The sequence below is a fragment of the Carassius auratus genome, chromosome 7 (genome assembly GCF_003368295.1).
Source record: "Carassius auratus strain Wakin chromosome 7, ASM336829v1, whole genome shotgun sequence".
Taxonomy (NCBI): Eukaryota; Metazoa; Chordata; class Actinopteri; order Cypriniformes; family Cyprinidae; genus Carassius; species Carassius auratus.
Genome location: NC_039249.1, coordinates 32,575,514 through 32,587,720, shown reverse-complemented (window position 1 = coordinate 32,587,720; position 12,207 = coordinate 32,575,514). Strand labels below are relative to the sequence as shown.

At 36.0% G+C, this 12,207-nt stretch overlaps 1 protein-coding gene across 3 annotated transcripts in view; it reads right to left on the bottom strand.

Annotated features, from left to right (window-relative positions):
• Positions 1 to 12,207, bottom strand: part of LOC113106521 (F-box only protein 44-like) — a 107,074-nt gene that overhangs the window by 21,690 nt on the left and 73,177 nt on the right. The gene's annotated exons all lie outside the window — the stretch shown is intronic.

Here is a 12,207-nt window from a genome sequence, read left to right as displayed (position 1 = left end):
AGGTCCAAGGTCAACACATCCTTATACCAGGAAGTTTTAGAGCACTTCATGCTTCCTGGTGCTGACCAACTTTATGGAGATGCAGATTTCATTTTCCAACAGGACTTGGCACCTGCACACAGTGCCAAAGCTACCAGTACCTGGTTTAAGGACCATGGTATCCCTGTTGTTAACTGGTTAACTCGCCTGGCCTTAACTCCATAGAAAATCTGTTGGATATTGTGTAGAGGAAAATGCGATATGCCAGACCCAAGAATGCAGAAGAGCTGAAGGCCACTATCAGAGCAACCTGGGCTCTCATAACACCTGAGCAGTGCCACAGACTGATCGACTCCATGCCACTCCGCTTTGCTGCAGTAATTCAGCTAAAAGGAGCCCCAAATAAGTATTGAGTGCTTTACATGCTCATACTTTTCAGTTGGCCAGGATTTCTAAAAAAAAAAAAGATTTGTATTGGTCTTAAGTAATATTCTAATTTTCTGAGATACTGAATTTGGGATTTTCATTAGTTGTCAGTTATAATCCTCAAAATTAAAAGAAACATTTGAAAAATATCAATCTGTGTGTGATGAATGAATATAATATACAATTTTCTTGACTGGAATTAGTAAAATAAATCAACTTTTTGATGATATACTAATTATATGACCACCACCTGTAGTATGCCAAAAGCCCCTGGATAGTCTACACTTTGAGGTCAATTTTGGAAGTGTGGATCAGTGCACACTTCTAATGGCTAAAATTGCCCACAATCCATTGCACTTTGGTGAAGGATTCAGCCCAGAACTAAAAAACACAAATAAAACGCGTTAGAAAAACTACTAACATGGTGGATGCACATGATCAACAGTTAGGTAGAAAGGTTTAAAATAAGGGGTTTGAGTTACTAATAATCAGCATTTAACCTGGTGAAAAATGTTAATTTATTGTTATCCGTGTTATATTTTATTATCATCATGCCCAGTTCTCTGCATAAAAGACCCGTGACTGGCAGATCAACAAGCTACTCATTTTCTCTCCAGTACTGTAGGAAGTTAAATTAAATGAAATGTGGAGGATGTTTATTGTGGCAAGATGATTGACAGGCCAGTTTATAGTGACAGGGTGCATGTAACAGGTGCAGTCCTTTAAAGACACAATTTGTATGACTTTATTATATGTCCCAAAGCTTGCCTACTCTTCTGCTACATACTCAAAAGTGTGTACTTTTTCTTCACCAAAAGGGTTATTACTTTAAGAGCATAGTATAAGCAGGCACATTGAGATGCAGGGTAAGTTATTCCTTTCAAGTCACAAATAAGTCTCCAGTCAAATCCCAAATCAAAGAGTAAAATTTTATGAGATAATGAAGTGACTAATTTAATAATGATTGTGTATTAGTGATGAACACCTGGTGTTATTGAGAATTACATAGGATCAGCTGTGGATGTTTTATTAATTAAAATGGTCACCATCATGGAGATCAGTGTTTGCTTTAGTTGGGCTCTTAACCCTGTTAATAATTCAAAAGTAATATGCTTTTAATTGATTGCAAAATATTGTTTTGCAGTAAACAGTTAAGCATTTATGTATCACAGAATTAAAAGATCAAGGTAGCAAATTATCTTACACTTTATGCTTTTAAATCATTTGAATAATCATTATACAGTTATCTTTCTTTGGATTATTGAACTGACATTTAGTGTCACGGAGCTGTGAAAAAGTCCTACTAAACAAATGCCACCATAATGTTTAAATATTGGGAGAAAAAAAATTTATTGGGTATGACTTTTAGACATGAACATTTTTCATATGTTCCTCAACAATGTTGACTTTACTCATGTTGCAGTGCATGCTGGGAGTTTTAACTATGGTCTTACTGAGCATGCATTGCAGCAAGATGCATTTCGTTGATTGTCACCAGTAGGGTTGCCACCCGTCCCTTAAAATACGGAATCGTCCCGTATTTGAGAATAAAATAGCATGCCCCATTTTGAATCAATACGGGACGGGATTTGTCCCGTATTTTCGGAGTTGTCTTCAATGCAGAATCTCATGCAGATCATCCCACCGGCATTCTGTGAAGACTCGTCTTATCCTGCCCCTGATTGGGTAATACTCGCTGCCATCGTTGGATTGATTGGTTTGATTCAGGATCACGGCCAATCAGAGTCAGAAGAGGGCGGGTCTCTTGGCAGAGAGTCGATTTAAAACAATGGCGAAGGCTACTCCTGATCATAGACAGTAAAAGAAATGGACACAGCGACCCCATTGGAACTCAATTGAGACGAATGAAGCCCAGTTTTAGCGTTTTTTAGCACTTCCGTTTCTGATGCGCAGACTCAAACGAAGCTTGACGACGTCAGCAACCTGTCTGACATATGTAAATCTTCTAAGTGGCTGTGCGTGCAAACTGCCATCGTTAATCTTGCAGAGACGCGAGCTTGAGCGGGGAGTTCTTTGTCGTGAGTGAGCAGGAGTAAGTATTCTGATTAATTATTTTGTATAGTATTTTAAAATGTAACGCCAGTACGCCATATTAAGTTAATTGCCTGCGAGCTTCTCCTCCTGTCTGTACGGTAATGCGACAGAGAGCCGAGTGGTTATGACGCAATCGTTAGCCTATTTTTTACAAAAACTGTTTATACGGGGCCATAATGTAACATAGAAGGTAATGGAGCCCTTTATAAATTGTTGTGTATCTTTAGAAATAAATAATGGACAAACAGAGTCTTTAAACGCCTCCGATGTAAAGTTATTCGCTGTCAAAGTGACTCCAAAATGAATGGGAGTCAATGGGAATGCTAACGCAAGTGAAGTTCTGCTACAAGATGGCAGCCCCCACCCGACTTCAACTTCCGGTCGAGTTCCTTGCCCTTGCTCCAGATACCCCCCGCGTCCAGCGCTGAAACGAAAGCGGACGCAAAAGTACCAACGAGACTAGGAGGAATCGAATACTTGTCTGGAAAGTGTGAGCGGAAATGAGTATCAAGCACAATTTTTCGACGTGTGTTTTCTGTTTCGCACGGTGGCTTGTCAGGTGTGTGACAGCATGCCTCGGGAGAACAACATTCATTACAATTAGGTTCATTTATTAAACATTAGTGTATTAACTAACATGAACTAACAATGAGTAAGAAATACATTTGTTTCAGTATTTATTCATCTTTGTTAATGTTAGTTAATAGAAATAAAGCTGTTCATTGTTTGTTCATGTTAGTTCAGTGCAATAATATTAACAAGATTTTAATAAAGTATTATTAAATGTGGAAATTAACAAGAACAAAGATGAACAATTGCTGTATAAGTGCAGTTCATTATTAGTTAATGTTAATTAATGTAGTTAACTAATGAACCTTATTTTAAAGTGTTAGCGATTCGTTTATTACGGTTAAGGTGTACAGTCAGACACATAAGCATTATTTTAATAAGAGATAAGATAGATATATTTAATAATAAAAATATAGTGCCTAAGTGAAGCAAATAAACAACTTAACTAATTTAAATGATTTCACTATTCAATAGGCTACTTTAGAATTAACAATAGACTATATAAAATAGATTAACTTACCAATAATAATAGTAAATAAATACAAATTGTGTGTTTTACATCAGTTTAGAAAATGTTTGTAGATCGGTTATTTATTATGTGGTTTCACTGTATTTCACTGTATATTTTATCCAAAATCTCTGTTCACGCCACCTTATACAATTACTAAAGTTCATTAGCAATTAATATTTTTATGAAAACATGTTTTAAGTTGTGATTTACCACCACTGGCACATCATCGGACCTGTGGTTATCGTGGCCACGAGGGGTGATTTTAAAAGCAACCAGGCCAGCACCTGTTGACTCTTATCATATAAAAACAGCTAATAGCTGCTCACTGCTCTACAACACAACATGCATTCCTACTAGGCGAAATCGATCGAAATTAAGTCACAGTCTCAAACTTCGAATTAAAAAATGGAATCGTCGATGCTGCCACGCCCCCATGTTGTATGACGGCAAATCAATGACAAAAATAACCGAGCATACAACTGATGCTGGCGCGCGCGCTATATGGCTTCCGCGAGAGGAAAACTGAATCGGATGCGAAGAAACGGGAGCCCGCGAGCTCATTTCTATGGCAAGCCAAAAGGGTCAGAATTACGCCTAGATTAAACGCGTTTGCATACAAAACGCCGTTTTTTACGGCGTTTAAAACGGTATTAGCGCCGTCAAATACGCCGTCCTTATAGCAGACGCCGTAAAAAACGCGCGTAAACCGTAAAAAACGCCGCAAAAAACGGCGTTTTAGTGTTTGTAAAAAGCGCCGCTTTTAACGCCGTCGGCTTGCCACAGGACGCCGTAAAAAACGCCGTTCTGAATGCACAAAAGCGCGCGTTATTTACGTTTTCCTTGTAGTATAATGAGCCACGCCCGCTGATTTCCACAGCCAGTAATAATGAACTGTTCTCACCCAATCAAAGACGAACAGAACCAGACCAGACTAATTTACCACAGATCGTTTAAGCGGAAGAAGTGCCTGTGAACTGATAGGAATATTAAGTAACTTTTTATATATTTTAATCGCTACAAACATTGAACATAGGCCGATTACACATCTTTATCCTACTTGAATGTAACTGTTAATTATTTAACAATTACAAACCCTAGTTTATATATCATTTACTACCCAAATACCTTTTATGTATATACATAAAGTGCTGGTTCGAAATATTCAATTAGCTTTGAGTCATTTAATTTCCAATACAAGAAATCATACATGATAACGGAAGTCGACCAGAGAGTGTGTAAAAGCTGTGCAGCTACAGAAGTTGGAGGCAATGGTCCTAGTCTTGTTGACCACTATACACCGCTACAACCGCTGGTTCGAGCCCCGCTCCAAACTGATTCTGGTATACAGGGGAGTTTATTTGCTGTTTAACAAACAAATATACGTTGAGGCATTGCTTCCACACATATCATTTTTTTCCGCTCTCATGATAATAATGAGTTGTTTAGTTAAAACGGCATATTTTCTCGTAATAACGAGATGTTACGTCCTTAAAACGACACATTTCTTTCTCAACAACATTTCATAAAAAACAGTATGATTTTCCTGTTATAGATTACATAATGTGAGCAAGCGAAGCGATTGTCCGAGCTGCTGTCGCCGTGGTCCTGACATAAAAGAGCATCTGCACGCTACTGAAATTCGAAGAATACACTGTTTTAAATGTATAGTAATATTTTTACTGTAACGTCATGCTTATTTGGATTAATCTCCAATCTTACTACAATATTCTATCCAATAACTGCATTCAGACCAAGAGGATATGACATGATCAAATCAAACCAGTTACAAAAAGAAAAAAAGAGGAGTGACAGTTTGATTCTATTATTATTACATCACTATTATTAATATTTCGTTCTGTCTGAAAAACGGAAAAACGAAAATGAAGCTATATTTTTCGTATTTTTTTGTTTGTGGATAAAAATGATCTTATGCATTTGTGCGTGAGCGGCCCTGAAACGCCACTTTTCAACTCAGCCTGTCTTCACTGTCTGTCCTAAAGCAGAATAAGAGTTCATCTGATACAGCTCTGCAATTTAGTCACATCGTTTCTTCATATTGTTTGGCTGTTGCGACTATATTTCTTGCAAATATAGATCTCATATAAAGAGCAACACTGCACTTCTAGGGTCGGTGGCGTCTGGGCTTCTTATCTGCATTGTCCTCGCCTCACACCCACGCTCAGCGCAGCCTATTCCTTAAAGCCTGGAATATACCCCATGCCCAAAGATTCGATGCGACGCACGGCTCGATTCAGGTAAAGATAGCAATGTATAGTCAATAATATATAATAATCGGACTAAAAATGGGCCTAACGCCGCCCACGCATGTGAAAGAAATATTAAAGAATAGTTTATTTGCTTATTTGTTTTTACCCACGAAAAAAACATCTAGCTTAATTTAATTTTTCCGTTTCTCAAACAAAACAAAATAACAACAACAATAATAATAGTCTAATAATTATAAAATCAAACCGTTTGTCACTCAAATAAATAAAATATAAAAAAAAAAAAACATTTTTTTTAACAGCAGAGAGAAGTGCATGTGGGTGACATAAAACAATTGCATGTGCATGTCAGTGCTGCTATATTGTTAGCTAAAACTTTTTAAAGGCTCAAATGAAATAAAATAAAAATTTAAATAAAAATAAAACAAATCTAGCCTATTAGATTAAAAACTTAAACTGAAAATAAAGATGCTGCCTCCACAACAAAATAAATTAAATAACTAAATTAAGTAAGTTCTAAAGAACAACAAAAAATAAATAAATATTCTGTCAAATACAGAGTTTTAAACAGTATCTGCGCCGCAAAATACGTCGTTGTGATAACAAACGCCGTAAAAAACGTGCGAAAATACGCCAGTGACGCCGTATTTGACGGCGTTTTAGTGTGTATGAAAACGCCGTTTTTTACGCCGTTCATGTTGCCATATGACGGCGTAAAAAACGTCGTTTTGGTTGCACAGAGAACGCGTTACGGCGTTTTGCTAATAGTATAATGAGCCACGCCCACTGATTCCTACAGCCAGTACGTATGAACGGTTTTCCAATCGGCCAATTGTAATGCTGCTCATTAAAACTGCTCAGTCGGTGCCACATTATTTTATATTTGCCCGTTACATTTTTATTTTGAGCAAATCTGAGTCGTGATACTCTGTTCGTGTTTTCTGGATAATCGCAAATGTCAGTACAATTTAAATGAATTAAAGATTGTTTAAAGCAGTGGTTCTCAAAGTGTGGTGCGAGTAGCACTAGTGGTACTCAGGCTCCCTCTAGTGCTACGAAGAGGAATCACTAAATGAAACATTAATGAACGTTAATAAATTTTAATTTGATCTTTATTTGAGTAAAGTTGTTTTTTTTGGTTGTGTTGTTGTTGTTTTACATCTAAGTACAGTACAGTTTTTATTTCACTTTTGGTACAACACATTTTAATTCAATCATTTTTTTTCATTTACCGGTATGTAAGCACAGTACAGTGTTAATGCTCAAACTGTGTATTTACAATGTTGAAGTGGCTGACAACAATAAATAAAACTGCCTCGTGTAAAACTGTGCAGAGCTGTAGCTGAATAGTTAGGCCTACGCTGCTGAAATGTAATGTTGCTCATTATGGTGCTGCTTGGAGAGCCAAATATTTTCTGAAGTGGTTGGTATAAAAAGTTTGAGAACCACTGGTTTAAAGAAATGGTATAAAATGAATTCTTGCTTTTTAAGAACTTCTCAGTAAAACATTTATTCTTTCCCCTTGTAGAGTCATCAAGGATCCAACTTATTATGCAATAAATTATGCAAAAAATATTTGGCAGAAGAGCTGGGCCAACAGATGAAACTGGTTCACTTTCATTAAATGGACAAAACATAGACCTAACCTTTTCAAGTTTGTTTAGAGTATGTCCCGTTATACATTATTACTTTCATGTTTTTATTTCTTGACTCCAAAAAAAAAAAAAAAAACTGTCCCCAAAACATACAAATTTTTTTTTGGGAAAGTTGGTCATGTTTTTACATTTTTATAGACCCAAATAAGTGCTGCTTGTGGCAATGACTTTAATAGTCATTATTTTAATATGTAAATATGTTAAGATGTTGTAGTAGTCATTTTAATTTTAGGTCATGTGAATCAATGTCTGTGTTTAGGTCTTCTGGAATGTTGGTGAAATAAAAGTGCCAAGTTTCCACACCAAATTTGTTTTCTAATTTATTATTTAACAGTCAAATACATTCAGATCTTGCCCCACAATTTTTAACAGAGCTGAAAGGAAACAAAAAAAAAAGAAAAAAAAAAGGTGACGCTTATACCTTCCCAAATCCGAGAGATCCTTTTATTGCAAGGAGCATTAATTCCCTGAATTCCTCTTCTTCTGACACACCTCTTGGCAGGTAGAGAGTCAGGGCACAGGTTGAAGCATATGGAATCCTTCAGGTAGGCTCCTCTTGGTCATAACATTCCACTTGGCACTTTTGCTAAAAAGCAAATTATTAACCACCACCTCCCACAACTGGCCACAGGAGTTCAGCCCAGAAGTGAACTGCTGGATCTTACTAGCCAGATTCAGATTTTAGTTTTGCTTTAAATAAGTTATAGGCTTAGCATTTAAAATAAATGTTGTTCGTAAATAATTGCAATATAATTTATTTTATGACATACAGTTAATTAAAACACGAGGAAGAGGGTTTTTCCTAATAGCAGGACCTTTGCAAATGTTTATTGAACTGAATCAATATAACAAGTACGGTATTTTGAGTGAGTTTACTATTAATAGTAACTAAAATTGTAACTATTTTCTCATTTTGCTCTATTTTGACAAAAAGAGTCCAAACAAAGCCACAGCAGATCAATGTCCTCTTCAAGCAACAGCAGCCTTTGGTATTAAATGATTCACTTTATTCCTCATTGAATGAATCAGCCATTTGAATTAATTATTTAATGTCTTACTCTAACCTCTCTTCTTTGAAAATTTACATTTCAGGATGCAAAATGTTCAGCAATATAATAAAAGAGATAATTAAGAATAGAATAAGAACATTCAACTTAGTGCTAAAGACAGCACACAAATCCAAGGTTCAGAAACAGGGGTGTCTTAACTCAGTCCTAGAAGATCACTGTCCTGCAGAGTTTAGCTCAACTTGCAATACACCGGACTAGAAGTTTCCAGTATGCTGTTGAGGGCTTGATTAGCTGAATCAGGTGTGTTTAATTGCGGTTGGAGAAAAATGGTTGCAGGACAGCGCCCATGTTTTATATAATCTGAAACAAAGCAATCCTTTCCTCACTAAAGTTGATTGTAGTACACCAGAATCTTCTGTCAGCTGTCAGATTTCCACAGCCAGTAATAATGAACTGTTCTCACCCAATCAATGATGACCTGACTCAGACCAGACTAGTTTACATCCGAGTTCGATTGTTATTTTAATCACTCGATTGGTTGGTTGGTTGATAATGATATGAAGATGGCCAGGAGAATCTTTATTTTGCGTTGTCAGCAGAAGCTGAACAATTGCACTCGACAGCTGACAGAAGATTCTGGTGTACTACAATTTATACAGGTCTATAAAAACCTGTATAGAAGGGTTTAGAATAAATGATGTGAGAATTTTTCATTTTTGGGTGAACCATCCCTTTAATCATTCAGGATTATTGAATATGACAAAATTAGTGCAGGGGTGTCTAAACTCTGTCCTGGATAGCCACTGTTCTGCAGAGTTTACCTCCAACTTACCACAACACAACTGCCTGGAAATTTCCTGTAGGTCTAAAAACCTTGATTAGTTGGATCAGGTGTGTTTAATTGGGGTTGGAGCTAAACTCTCAGGACAGTGTCCCTCCAGGAGCAGGATTGGACAGCCCTGGCTTAGTGACTTTAAAATGTTAATTAAGTTTTAGAACACTTAGCCTACACCTTCCCAAAGCCAAGAGATCCTTTTAGGGATAGAGACTTCAGAAATGGCATTAAGTATAAGAAGACAGAAACTAGCAATGGCATACTGGGTAAACCTACAAGGACAAAAAGATAGTCATCCTGTAAGGGAAGTTCTGAATGATTGCTGGGAAATTTTAAATACAACTGGTAAAGGATTTGCATGGAAAATAAAGGAGTGGGTTAATGAAGCTGGGCTAGAGTCAATATCATTTGCTCCAATAGTGGTAGTATCCCCAATTCCACCCTGGATAATAGATCAACCGGAAATAGACATAAAATTACATGAAAACAGAAGGGAAATGAATGAAGCAGTTAGGTTAAATACATATGTGTATGAGTATATAAAAAAATCATACTACACGTTTCTTCAAATTTATACAGATGGGTCAAAGAGTACAGAGACTGGAAGGACAGGGGCTGCATTCTATGTTCCAGAGTTTGAGGTGAGGAAGGCTGGAAGGATATCAGATGGTGCATCAGTATATACAGCAGAGATGATAGCTATTTTAATGGCACTAGAGTGGGTGTATGAAGTTAGACCGGATAAAGTTATAATATGTTCTGATTCAATGGCAGTCCTTTTAAGTTTACAATCACTGGAAACAAATAGAACTGACATTTTAACTGAAATCATGATAAAGTTATATGGTTTACGACAGATAAGAATAATAATAAAATTTATGTGGGTACCAGCACACGTGGGAATTCAAGGTAACGAGGAAGCAGACAAGATTGCCAAAGAATCAATTAAAATGAAAGAACCAAACGTAAAGATTGCACTCAGTAGATCAGAAGGAAAACATTTAATTTCAGAAGCATGCAATAGGAAATGGCAGACAGAGTGGGACTCATGTCATACAGGACGACACTATTATAAGGTTCAAAAAACCATAAAGAAAAGCAAAATAATTCACAACTTAAGTAGAAAAGAACAAGTTATTTTCACACATTTACGAACCGGGCATTCAAATCTAAATCAAACTTTACACATTATAGGGAAACATGACACAGGTCTATGTGATGTCTGTTCAGTACAGGAAACTGTAGAGCATGTTATGCAGAAATGCAAGACATATGAATTACAAAGGAGGATTCTTAAGGAAGAGTTACAAGAAGTAGGATGCCAAGAATTTAATATAACTAGCATGTTAAATGATGGTCCAAATTCAAGGAAACAAATGCAAGCAGTCATGAGATTTATTAAGAATAGTGGGCTATATAATAGGATATAGGAGGGTTATTCCATAGACAGTAAAAGGGTTATTCATTCTTTTCACACTCCATCACAGTAGGTGGCGGTATGCACCTTGGAAGTTGGTTTGCAACCCGCCATTAAAATCAAAAGAAGAAGAAGATCCTTTTAGGGCAAGGATTTTAATTTAGTTAGGCAGTTTAAATTAGTTTAAATTTGTGTATATTACATAGCTACTATTCTGGATTGACTTCAGTCTTTGTTAAAATGTATCTATCCTTAAAGTTCTGTGTAAGTCAAAAAATGTTCTTTAGCGACTATTTGAAGTTAGACTCTTCTCATTTTAAATTTCTTCTTAATTAAGGCTACTACTACCTTGAAAAATTTTATAATCACAAATGTAAATTTTCAAAGAAGAGAGGTTAGAGTAAGACATTAAATAATTAATTCAAATGGCTGATTCATTCAATGAGGAATAAAGTGAATCATTTAATACCAAAGGCTGCTGTTGCTTGAAGAGGACATTGTTCTGCTGTGGCTTTGTTTGGACTCTTTTTGTCAAAATAGAGCAAAATGAGAAAATAGTTACAATTTTAGTTACTATTAATAGTAAACTCACTCAAAATACCGTACTTGTTATATTGATTCAGTTCAATAAACATTTGCAAAGGTCCTGCTATTAGGAAAAACCCTCTTCCTCGTGTTTTAATTAACTGTATGTCATAAAATAAATTATATTGCAATTATTTACGAACAACATTTATTTTAAATGCTAAGCCTATAACTTATTTAAAGCAAAACTAAAATCTGAATCTGGCTAGTAAGATCCAGCAGTTCACTTCTGGGCTGAACTCCTGTGGCCAGTTGTGGGAGGTGGTGGTTAATAATTTGCTTTTTAGCAAAAGTGCCAAGTGGAATGTTATGACCAAGAGGAGCCTACCTGAAGGATTCCATATGCTTCAACCTGTGCCCTGACTCTCTACCTGCCAAGAGGTGTGTCAGAAGAAGAGGAATTCAGGGAATTAATGCTCCTTGCAATAAAAGGATCTCTCGGATTTGGGAAGGTATAAGCGTCACCTTTTTTTTTTCTTTTTTTTTTGTTTCCTTTCAGCTCTGTTAAAAATTGTGGGGCAAGATCTGAATGTATTTGACTGTTAAATAATAAATTAGAAAATAAATTTGGTGTGGAAACTTGGCACTTTTATTTCACCAACATTCCAGAAGACCTAAACACAGACATTGATTCACATGACCTAAAATTAAAATGACTACTACAACATCTTAACATATTTACATATTAAAATAATGACTATTAAAGTCATTGCCACAAGCAGCACTTATTTGGGTCTATAAAAATGTAAAAACATGACCAACTTTCCCAAAAAAAAATTTGTATGTTTTGGGGACAGTTTTTTTTTTTTTTTTTTTTTTGGAGTCAAGAAATAAAAACATGAAAGTAATAATGTATAACGGGACATACTCTAAACAAACTTGAAAAGGTTAGGTCTATGTTTTGTCCATTTAATGAAAGTGAACCAGTTTCATCTGTTG